Genomic DNA, 13292 nt, shown 5'->3' on the forward strand with positions numbered 1-13292 from the left:
CCTCCTAACGATGCATAGTTAGGGACCGGTAATATTCGCGGGTTCCATGACCTCTAGGATGAACTTTATAGTTCTACGTACACTCAGTCAAATGCCACCCTCTCACTGGCTGCTGTCTTGTGAAGGTGTCCCAACGTAGCGGCCTGTGATTCGATACAGCTACGGTTGAGTGTTTCTTACTGGCCCAGAGTCATCCAGGTGAGTTGTGAGCCAATAGCAGAGGCAGCACTAAGGTATAATTATTTGAATTTTAGGCTATCGTGAAATGAATCCGCGAATTTTTCCTGTCTCTATGCATAGTTCTCTATACCATTAAAGCATGCCCATAAAATATTTCCCCACTTACAAATTTTAACAGTATCAACTGTAAGCATTAAAGAGTTTTGGTTCAAGGTCACAATTAAAGAGTAACTCAGTTTTAGTTACGCGTATGTTTGGTACTGTTTTATTGTTTTCTCGCTTGCAGCGTCAACCACACAAAGTGGCGACTACTGGGTGTAAAGCGTTTTCTGTTCTGCAATTTGCTAAGCGTGAATTTGTAATTTCATCCATCCACGTTGGAATCTCTTTGCACGAGAGTGGTTGAACGTCCAAGTCCCTAACCGTTGGATTGGTCGTAATGGTCGAGACGACAGAGCTCTTTTTCGCTGGCCTCCACGTTCACCTGACATAACGCTTTGGGCTTTATAGAAGATCGAGACTACGTTCCGCCGCTAACTAATGATCTGCCAGAGTTGGGACACAGAACTGAAGAGGCTATTGCTTCCATTACTCCGGACGTGTTAACCAAAGTGTGGGAAGAATTGGACTTTAAGGTTGGATGTATGCTGTATAACTAAAGGTGGACATACTGGACTTTATAAGGAAAACTAGGTATGTATACCTTCAATTTGACTATGATTTGTTCTAGCGGACGGTTCGCAAGCATCGACACAATGGTTACGGCAAAAATTCTAGACAGCAGTACCATCCCGAAAAATAGTAACCATTTCTCCAATTTTCTCAATTTATTTTATTGCGATTAATTTTTGTTATTACCATTAAAGTGTACAGATTGTATTCTACTATAGTCATAATGTTTCATTTGGCACACCAACACGCATGGTACGTCCCCCGATGATCACAAAAATGACTATATGCGATTAATAATGGCGCTAGACGCAGGTTTGCCATCTGGACTAAATCAACGAATATATATACTCAGTGGTGCGCGCGCAGCCAGTAGGTACGTGTCTCCAGTCCCTGTGCATCAGTGCTGTGCATATGTGAATAGAATGTGTGTACCTACCTATACAGTGTTCAAATTGTGTTTTTGTTCCATTTTTATCTTAAATCTTAAGTATTCGATTACTGTGCAGTAAAAAGTAAGTATAAAATATATTAATATTCTCATATAAATATATACATATTTTGAATAACGAAGAAAACGGAGTCTTTGTAGCAATATAACCTAAAATTTAAGAACATCATTATTTATTTTTTTTATACCTACAATTACTATGCAATGCGTATTTTAATAGTAATTTAGGAGTTATATTACTGACGTGATAAAACAAATTTGTTGTGTGATAATTTTTTTTTTCTTCGTAAAAATTGCTAAAAAGGTTTTCACTTATGTCGGCAGTCCACATGACTGCTTTGAAAAAAAAAATTTGACGTGACAACGTCTAATAAATCGATGAACGCCGGCTGCACGCACGAAAAAGTGTCCCGTTACGCATATATATATAATATAAAGAGAGAGAGATTTGTATAAATAGAGAGAAATACTTATAGTGAGATTTATAGAGGGACATATTATGTCGAGTTCTCTCCTTATGAAAGTCTTATTACCTTCTTTCTTAAATGTGGCTTGAAGGGAATAAGAGGTTATAAAATAAGGTCTCGACATTAAATTCAGTTCCACTTCAATATGTAGAGAGCTAGATAGAGATAAGTATATAGAGAGATGCTTTGTATATGTGTACCTACGTTTAATAACTAACATTATTTTAAAAGTGTGCGTGAAGTGCACGTGCGACAGAAGTGAAACTTCTTGCTTATTAGTTATGATATTTTTTTAATAGAACAAAATATAATAATTTAGAATAGTAAGGACATGGGTATAATCTCAAATAAAATACCTTTTTACACACCTATTAATAAACTGTAAATCATTTTAATAAAAAAGTAATAAAATTTTTCTGTGTAAAAGAAGTGTGATGGCCGTCAGTAAATAATAAACAAGTGTTAGGGGATGTTGTCGGGGAATGTCTCGTGGAAAGAGTCGGGTGTTGCTCTCCCATTTGACCGCTCACTGAGGTGCAGTTCCCGGACGCAAGTGGCGGACAGGCCTGTCAACACGGGGCGGATCTGAAGAATGAGCTCCGCGTGCCAGGGTCGGTACCCCCACCCCTAGAGGGGGGGTCGTGTTCCTGGAAGCAGCAAGCACTCTCAGGGTCCTGTCGGCTCGCCGCGGCTATTGTCCGGCCGGGAGACACGAGGCACCGCCTAGCCGACCCCCTACAGCAGGCTTTGAAGTCTCGCCGACAGGTCGTGACCGATCCACAACTTTCTACAACCCCCCCCCCCTTCACAACCATTATCCATATAAATAAAAATATTTTTAAAAAACTGTTCCCGCCTTTAAATTCTTAAATCTCCGAAAGTTCTTGAAATTCTGGAAAAACGTTGCATTCGAATACCCGCGTGTTTTTATATACCTAGGTCACACCTGTGATAGTTAAAAAGATAGATAAAATGTAGTTCGGTAAAACATAGGTAGGGTATATTTATAATATTCTCATTGTTATAGAGTGACATATATTATATAGAGAAATATAAAGGAGAGAAATATAGAGATATATAGGGACATATAGATATATTGAGATAGAGATGTTGATGTATATTGATATAGCTACATATAAGGATATATAAAGGAGAGAGAGACGAGATATTTTTGTATTTGTGTACCTACTTCAGACAAATTACCAAAAATAAAATTGATTGTGGCGTGGCAATGCATACCGAGCATTAGCTAGTATTGCAAACTAAAGGGGAAAAAAATGTTTTGTTGCTTGCGTTAAGTATTCTGTCGATAAAGACCTCGCCAGTTAAGTTTGTGGTAACATCAAATGAATTAAATATCGGCAAAAGAAAAACTGATCGATTACGGCTAAACCTTGTTGTGACTAGAGAGAAGATAGTTTCGCGGATACATTGGGCGTCACTGCAGACTTGAAGCATACCCGAGGTGCACTCCAAAAGTAATGAGTGATTTTCAAATATGCATATTTATTATAAAAATACAGTATGTCCATAAAATAATCTCACAGTTATAAAATTTTACAGCATCAATAAGCATCAATAATTTAAGTTAAATTTAAGAAAAACGTAAAGGAGGGAACATGTTCTTTCGTCACTAATTAAAGGAGAATGATATTTCTTCAACTGTTGATGATAAAGGAGCTCATATAAGACTGAATGTACTTGTATAGTGGTTATATTGGTTTATTTTTAAAATAAAAACTCTAAACATAGAATTTCCAAAAATCATTCCAGTTATAATTTATGAAGTTCTGAGTTGAACGGCTCTAATTCTTGACATTTTCTGAGTTGTGTTTTTTTTTTCTAAATTATGACGTTTCTCTGTTAGTATGTGCCCAGATGTAGGTACAGTTTTTACGTGATATGAATCGGCGTTTTGTATTTATATACCTATAGATAGGGACCTGAAAAATTCGCGGGTTCAATGACCTCCAGGATAAACTCCATAGTTCTACGTACACTCGGTCAAATGCCACCCACTCATTGGCTGCTGTCTTGTGAGACGTCCCAACGTAGCAGCCTGTGATTCGATAAAGCTTTGGTTGGGCGTTTCTCATTGGCCCAGGTAATCCAGGTGAGTTGTGAGCCAATAGCAGAGGCAGCACTGAGGTATAACTATTTGTATTTTAACCTATCGCGAAATGAATTCACGAATTTTTCCGGTCTCTACCTATAGATAGGGACTGGAAAAATTCGCGGTTTTAATGACCTCTAGCATTGACTCCACGATCCTCTATGTACGCGGGAATGTTACACCAGCTCATTGGCTACTGACTCGTGACACCTGCTAACTGGGATGCTTATGATTCGATACTTCTGACGCTGAGGGTCATTCATTGGCTCACAGTCCTTCAGGCAGACTGTGTTCCAATCACTGAAGCGGCAATAAGTTACACACACTTGGATTCTAGCCTATCGCAAAATGAACCCGCGAATTTTTCCTGTCTCTACCTATAGATGTGTTCGTAAAGTAAAACCGTTGTTTCAGTGGCTACAGTTGCTCCAGAGTTAAGCGTGCTGGATTCACTGCGTACTGCTCCCGTTAGAGCTGAAACAACCCGGTAAGGCCCCTAGAGACACTCACGAGTGGCGAGCCTCAAGCAGTGCTGTAGCCAGAATTTTGGGTAAAAGCGGGTTCCGTCTGATCATTATAACATATTTTTAAGAGTAAGTTTCCTTTTTGTGTTTCAAAATATTGTCACACTTAAAGCTCAGAAGCTTTAGAATTATAACGGTTACGCATATAAATTTAAGCAATGATTTTGCCTGATAAAATAAAACTGAATTTTTTTTTTTTATGTTTTGGTTTTTATTTAATTGATTTTGATACTTTTTCCTTATGTCAGCTGTTTGATGCTTTCGTAAATACAAGTCATAAACACGTATATATATTAACTAGCTACAATACCCGGCGTTGCCCGGGCTGAACACAGGGTGTAGTTAATAATTGTCTTCTTAATTTGAATGTCAAGTGTGAAAATTAATTTATATCACTTTCAGATCCCGACAGACGTTGTTCTGCCAGTTTATGGTTATTTACTTGGTCTGTATGATTTTAGACTTTATAAAGCAATATAGAAAAAATCTGAAAAATAAGAGATTACTAATATTGAAAAGATTCCATTATCTAGCTGATTCTCGGCCTGCATTACAATGCCTCATTCAGTTTTGTTTTGTATCTATCCATCTCTCTATATATATTTATCTCTATATACATCTATGTATCTCTCTATCTCTATTTATCTCTTTATATCTACATATATACTTCCCACTATCTCTATATCTTCTATATATAAGTCTCTATATAGCTCTATACATCTATAGGTATATCTCTTTCTCTAACCCATTTCATTCTCTATACCTCGCTCTATCTCAACTTATCTCTCCGTCTCTATCTCACTCTATATATATCATTCTATCTCTGTCTCTATTTTATATTTAAATAAATTGTGTCATGCGTGCGCACTTATACAACAAAAACAGACGAAGTGCCGCTATATAAAATGAAATAAACACATTTTTTGACACGATTCGTGCTCCAACTATTAAAAAATAGTTATACCGTCTCAGTAACCTTCATGGGCATGCGCATAACAAATCACCAAAATTTCATCGCAATCGGATGAATGGTATAGGAACGTATACGGCACAAACAAATGAAAATTAAAGACATGACAAACGCATCAAACGATGGTGCATTTAAAATTCAAGGCAACTATATCTATTGAAGTTAAGAACAAAACTGTTATTAGCGCCTTTATTTTGCTAGCCGCTGCGAGCTCCACTAAGCGGACTGGTCTCACCAAGGAGAAAAATATTAATTTTTCAGACCTTACTATGTGTATGATCGTGTGTCAGACATAGATAAATGACACTCACTCACTATTTGTATGTCTATGACCTATGATTTTTTCTGTTATAAAATGAAATTATCACTTTTTCACTCCCTTAGGGATGGAATTTCATATAAATATGGGGTCTATGTGTTAATCCAGGTTATAAGCTAGCTGTAGGCCAAATTTCATTCAAATCCATTCATTAGATTTTAAGTGAAAGAGTAACAAACTTCCATCCATCCATACTTACAAACTTTCGCGTTTATAATATTAGTAGGATGTTATTTAATACATACAAACACACATGACAAGTTTGTAAGAAAGACATGCTTATAGTAACATGTGTGCAAACCGGCATAAATATAGACTTACTGTAAACACTATTTCTGCTGCTTCTGAATACATTATGAGTAGAGACCGGAAAAATTCACGAATTAATTTCGCGATAGGCTAGAATCCAAATACGTTTGCCTTTCTGTGCTTCAGTGATCTGGCCACATTTTATCTGCAGGATTCGGAGCCAACAAAAATAAGTATCGAATCAGGACCATTCCAGTTAACAGGCCAATGAGCGAGTGTGATTTACTCAAGTACATAGGTGATCGTGTAGTCTATCCCAGAGGTAATTGAAACCGCGAAAATTTCCCGGTCTCTAATTATGAGGCATTTTGGGCTAGATGTGGAGAAGGTAAAGCATTTACTTGTAGGCCACTTTAAGGATTATAAGTATCCTTCCAAATAAAGATCTCTGTTACCTTATGTAGGTAAGTTGTAATTTTCTCGGTCTGCCTTCACTGGTATTTTTAATTTATTTATTTGAACCCTATAAGTAGGGAACGGAAAAATTCGCGGATTCATTTCACGACAGCCTGAAAAACAAATAGCTATAGCTCAGTGCTGCCTCTGCTATTGGCTCACAACTCACCTGGATGACTCTGGGCCAGTGAGAAACACTCAACCGTAGCTGTATCGAATCACAGGCCGCTACGTTGGGACACCTTCACAAGACAGCAGCCAATGAGAGGGTGGCATTTGACTTAGTGTACGTAGAACTATAAAGTTCGACCTAGAGGTCATGGAACCCGCGAATTTTTCCAGTCCCTACTCATAAGGGTTGGGGGGGGGGGGGAAGCGGACTCCCTGGTTACATCCCTGTACCGAGGTGGTGACGTATTTTTCCTAACCTAACTAATAACTGAGTGTATTTGGGTGCGATGTGGGTAGGGAAGACTCTAAGTGCGTGTCAGGCCGAAGCCCATACGCTCTAATCATGCAGGATTTAAGCTATGCGGGAGAGGAAGCATGCATCATGTGCTAGGAGGGGGATTGGCCAGCTGTGGCTGCGATTGGCGCCATGATTAACTCCCCTCGCTGACTATACTAGACTAAAACTAGATAAGTTGGGCCCAGGTTAAACCTGCATAGACACAGGGAAAACCCTGGGCACTGACATGCGGAATGCAAATTTCAAGCATTAATTACAAGCAGGTTGGTTACGGGAAACAGAAGGATGGTTCTGGAAGAAGAGTTGGACAGAGTAGGAAGACTACTATGCAAATCGGCGGGAGCTTGGACATTTTGTCCGCATTTGGTTTGGTGGCACTGGTTGTTTCGGGACGACTTCTTCGTTTCCCACCCGGCTGCCAGCCAGCCTAGACTAAGTTAAGGCGGTGTGAGTGCAGTGTGGGATCAGGGCACAGCGGCCCTAGCCGGCGGGGTCGCTGACCCCTGGTCGCCGCCGGCAGAGGGCATTGTCCCCGCCGCAGGCCTGGGGGCCCTGGGGACCGTCAGCCACTCCGCCAGGCCCCGGCGCGCGCCCCTCGGGACTAGAGCGGGACCGGAGACTTCGACGCACGATTAAGAGCCCAGCCCAGCCCACCCATTGAAGGAACAATTGTTCACTCGGTGAGATGAAGTTGACGATCTCCGTTGTTCAACTTAAATATTGAAACCAAGTTATTATATCCTATACCCAGACACCTGAAAAAAACCTGGATTCAATTCGCGATATGCTAAAATTCAAACAGTTATACACCAATGCTGCTTCTGCCATTGGCTCACAACTCATTTTCAGAACTCTGGGCCAATAAGAAACACTCAACCAAATCTGTAACGAATCACAGGCTACAACGTTGGGACGTCTCACACGACATCAGCCAATGAGTGGGTGACATTTGACCGATTATACATAGAGCTGTGGAGTTCATCCTAGCGGTCATTGAACCCGCGAATTTTTCCGGTCCCTACCTATACCACATTCTCCAGTCCTTGAAAATGTTTAACGCAAGCTAATACCCTTGAAATATTTATTCAGATACTTTGTCGGCACATAAAATTTATTTTTTGTATAAATATAAAAAGGGCGGGGGGGTAGTCTGTAAAGTCGGTTTACGGACGAATATTTTACGTGAGAACGTCATATAAACTCATTGATGAAAAATTTCATACTTTTTAATTTTCAAATATTATTTACAGTTTTTGCAAATTTAATTTAAATCATTTGTTTTAATATGATCACGAACAATTAAGTTAGTTAAAAAGCCCGCCTTAACCTGTTTGATATTATAGATTTTCTCGCACGGTGGTTGGCCGGTTCTTGCACGCTCGGCTCAGGCGGAATGTGACAATATTTTCGTGCGTGCAGCCGGCGTCCATCGATTTATAAAACGTTATCACATCAAAAATCCGAGCGAGTCTTTCAGTAATAGACAGTGATGTCTAACATCTAACATCGGTAACTATCAAATTCATGTGTTCTCGTGTTGCAAATACACTTATAACACGAAACTCGGACATGAAATTTAACTTTGAATTATTGACAAAAAAATAATGCCAAGCGTGTTAAGTACACGCAAATTGTGTTTTAAACTGCGTTTCTTGAAGCGAATCACATGTAGTTTCCACTTCCTCCGCTAGAATTCGCTGCCGGAGCAGCTACGGCAACTATTGAATCATTTGATTAACAGTCCAAAATTCTAAACTATATAAGTTATAATGAAATGGCTCTGTTAAAAGTAAGAAAATCTTGAAAAAAAATTTTGCTTATCTGTAAAGTCGGTTTACGGACGATAGTTTAACGTGACAACGTCATAACAAAACATTGATGAAATGAGTGCATACTTTTATGAATAAAATTACATCATTTTTATAGAATTATCACTATTTTGTATGGCTACAAAGAAGGAGTGAAATGAAATCTACAATTTAATTAATAAATTTACTTTAATTTGCACTCATTAATTCAAATATGTTTATTACTTTAACGAAGAGATTATTTTAACTATAACTTTTATACATGTTTGCTATTTAACTTCTTCCGATCTGTGATATTCTGTTAAGGATAGGACGATGATGGGAAAAGTAGGAAACGAATGGGATTGTTTCAAGTTTAATGTGCCTCGAAAAAGTCAAATCGATGGTTGTTCCAATCGAGTGGAAGAGAGATAGATGCGGCGCAAGCGTACAATGAGCGTAACGGGACACAGCGTAACGGGACACTTTCGTGCGTGCAGCCGGCGTTCATCGATTTATTAGACGTTGTCACGTCAAAAATACTAAATCCCGGCTTTGAATCTAATTTTTACAAGGAATTTTATTATAATACCGCCCATATTGTTAAAATTTGTTAAACAGTTAATACTTTAATGACCGCGCCATTCGTACAGGTGGCAGCACGGTGGTAGATACTCGTTTTCCGTTACTTGACTTCTGTCGCTTTCACAAAGTTTACTTCCACCAAATGCCGTATGCGGAGAACTAAGGTGTTACACATAAAAAAAAATAGCCAGTCTTGGAGACTGTCAACAGAAGTGAAAACTTAAAACTTTGTTTTTAAATGTGTAATATCACATCATTTCTACGTCAAATGTAGGCTACGTAAGAAAATGATTTTGGTATTATATCAGTACGATGTCAGCATGATATCATTTATCCTTACATCATTTTTTAGTCACAACAGATGTCAGTGGTATGTAAAAATTACGTAAAAATTCATTACCTAGCTATGACTTACCAGTGATGTCAGACCTAGGTCATGTATTCACGTGGTCAAATTAACTTCACTTACTGCTACTACATCATGTCGGTGATGCGAACTCACAAGATTTTAACCATCCAAAAAAAAAGAAGTCCAACACACACATGATACAGTCGTGTATATATAATGTATTAGTGTACATATTCGTGTACATGTACACAGGCCGCTGCGATTCGCCAGTCTGGCGCAACACGTCACTAGCATGTCAGTGACGCGAACCCATAGTTTTGCCCTACCGAAAATCGCTCAACTAGGCTAAAGAAGTTTTCACTTCAAAAATAAATGTTGATCAATGTTCCTTAATGGAGGAACAATGTTGGTAGGAGTGGATCGCGTCCGGGAGATCGGGGACAGGGAAGCCAACCAGCAGCGTAGAGTGTCCTGCGGGCTGATTACGAACACCATCGACGACTAGCGTTATTCTTCACGCGGTAACGAAACACGTATCGCATTTGGTGATTACGACCCACCTTGCGATATGCGTTTCGTTATTTTCCACGGTAACGCTAACCTGCGATACGAATCCATGACGTCAGAGGACAAGCAACAATTGAACAATTAATATGTTCGTCGAACAGACTATTTTGTAAGTGAATCATGAATACTTAGTGTTACTGGGAACAAAATAATCTTTTTTAAGGCACTTATTTCTTAAATAAAGTCTTTAAAGCTTTTTTGCTGCCTTTTTCGTAGAAGTTTGAATTAAAAATTCAGTTAAAGATTTCGCGTCGTCATTGTGGCTAACTGCGTCTTGCCATGTAAACATAAACATCGAACGAGAAGCATGTTTAAACTTCAATAGAATGAAAATGAGGCCACTCTACAGGTTACAAAATTAAAGGAACAACTAATTACCACGAACCCATGTCTGTTTTTATTTTACCTATTATTGATATGATATGAAGAATGGAATTTAAAAAATATTTAGTCAAGTTTGGTGTGCTTGTGTAAAAACATAACCTTATACTTCAAAGTTATACATATATGTGGTTAATGATATATTTAAGTGGTTATTAGCATACCTAATAAAAACAACACTTTTTAACATATTTCCAGCGGTGAGCTTTCTAGTTTATGTAATCTAATCAGTTAAAATTTTATAAATATATTTTAATACTCATGTGCTTTCGTGGATTTTATATACAAGTGTTTTGAAACAATGTTTCCAAGATGATAGTACCATTCGTAAATAAAAATAATTTTGCTAATATTTATATCATAGGTCACTCAAACATTTTTTACTCCCTTCGTACACTTGGTAAAGTTTAATTACAGTAAATTATTTAAATTTGTGGTTTTCTTGATTAGAGTGCACATGCCGCTATTAAAGAGGACACTGTGTTGAATATTTGTGTTCTCAGTTAAAATAATCCTTAGAGTGGCACTGATAAAGTTACTGCTGCCCAACAGAAATCATGGTGTGGTTTATTAAGAGCCACAGAGAGTTTGTAGCCAATTTTTCTTCAAATAATGAAAGTGAAGCTTGCATGTATCTGTGGATTTAACTGACAAAGAGGCTTAACAAACGTTTAGGGACATTAAAAACCATTGACCATTGGCAAAATATTAGTTTTCTTATTTTTTTTCTTTAGTGAATATAGCGTTACAATTTTTATGTAAGCAGCAGCCTTCAATTACAATGGAGAAGATATGGGCTACTTTTTGTATTTTCATTTTTTGAAGTCTGTTTTAAACTCTTCAGTGTGTTGGGTTGCATATTCTAAGGATAAAATTAGGCCCATAATGTTTCAATTTAAAAAGATTGACATTTTAACAGTTATTATGGAACAGTTCTTGAAAATTTTCAGTGTATGAACAGTTTTTTTTTTAATAATCTGAGGATATGAAAGTTCATTGCTATGTTTTTTTTTAATTGCTGTTTAATTTAATCTCACCAATGACTTAAACAAGTTAAACTAAGTACTGAGTAATTAGAGTAAGTACTGAGTACTTAAACAACTTTGTTTTCAAGATGGCATTCAAGTTGGTTAATGATCCAACATGTATGTAAATTATTAATATGCTGCAATTATTTTAAAAACTGTCTTGAAATATTCAATAATTGTAATTCTCCCCCCCCCCTTTTTTTCCCATTAAGATAAATTAATAGTTTCCTTTTTCTCAGCAAGTTTAGAAATTGATGGTTTAATATGTAAAATAATATTCAGTTTGAACAATTCCTGATGTACATGCATACCAATTATTTAATCCATTTTTTTTAAATTCAGTAATGGATCAACATGATATATGCTGCAATAAAAAGAGCAGCTTAAGCAATATCTGCTAAGATAAGAGCTGGCAATATTATCCAAGTTATATTTCTGAGCAGCCTTGACCAAAGAATTATCCAAATCTTCGGTACAGCATCATCATTGGGAATGATGTAGATTCTAGAAGGTGGTTTTGTCCCTCAACCTCTGGTAGACATTATATTGTGGTAGTCATGCATTTTGTTTATCCTATACTTTTCCAAATATTTATTTGAAAATTAAATATATATTTTTTTCAATACTGGTATGCTTCCAATTTTGTTGTTTGAGATTGGTGTAGTGGGTTTAAAATAAGAGTGGTGAAAATTAAGTAGTTAAGATACCTTAAAGTTGACAGAGAGAAATTGGAGGTGTGCTACATTTAAAATGAAACACAAAAAAATGACTTGCATGAACATGGAAGTGTTAATAGTTCATATTAAAAAAAAATAAAAATTAAAGATGTTCTACTCAGAAGTGTATGCAGAATTTTGTTATGAGGGAGGAAGGGGGATGGGGAGGAGGAAAATGGTATAGAAGCACTAGCCTGCTGTTGGCTTTATTTTTTTTTGGGGGGGGGGGGGGGAATATTGATTTTTCTTTTAGGATTTTGGGGGAGGCATATATTCCTCTTGCCCCTGCATATACCCCTGGTAGGTTCATTATTAAAACAAGACCTCTTACAATCCTTGTGTTTTCATAAGATAGCCAAGAAACCTAAGAGTTTTTTTATGCATATTTGTTATAATGGCCATCAGTCACAATCAGTTACATATTAATTTACTGTATTAGTCTTTTATTTAAGTTAAATTTTACTTAATATAGTTAAATTGGCTGTTCAAAGGCTTCATCACATATTTTAAGAAACATTTGATTTGATCTCTAAATACTAGCTCAAAAATTGCTTATTTTAATATTCACACACATCTAAGCACAGATTTAATGGTTATTGGTTATTCTGATGATAAATAGAAATATAAGAACAGTGAGTGATGATAACAATTCATAAGATGCAGAGTGTTGACTGAGGAGGTGCAAGGAATGGAGCTGTACCAAACTTTATTTGTTCCTTAATTATCTAGCTAAATGCAATGTGTGTCATTTAATTTGTTTGTACTTGTCTCAGTCTCAATAAACATACCAACATTGATTCTAAACTTACAATAATAAAAATTAGTTCAAACTATTTTTTTTATATTCGTCCACATGAAACAAAGTCTATACTGTATACAAATGGGCTCACTGGCAACAACAAGCAGTTGTACCTGCTGGAACTTGCATTGATAGTCAGCTAGTCTAATGAAATTCTTCCATGTTAAATCTTGTTTACACAAAAAAAAGTAAAGAATGGTTATATACAAGCAC

The 13292-nt window shown here is 37.1% G+C and overlaps 1 protein-coding gene across 1 annotated transcript in view; it reads left to right on the forward strand.

The window, feature by feature from the left end:
- Positions 1 to 13292, forward strand: part of LOC134539276 (homeobox protein CHOX-CAD) — a 188014-nt gene that overhangs the window by 81134 nt on the left and 93588 nt on the right. The gene's annotated exons all lie outside the window — the stretch shown is intronic.

Source organism: Bacillus rossius, chromosome 15 (assembly GCF_032445375.1).
Source record: "Bacillus rossius redtenbacheri isolate Brsri chromosome 15, Brsri_v3, whole genome shotgun sequence".
In the NCBI taxonomy this organism is placed as follows: domain Eukaryota; kingdom Metazoa; phylum Arthropoda; class Insecta; order Phasmatodea; family Bacillidae; genus Bacillus; species Bacillus rossius.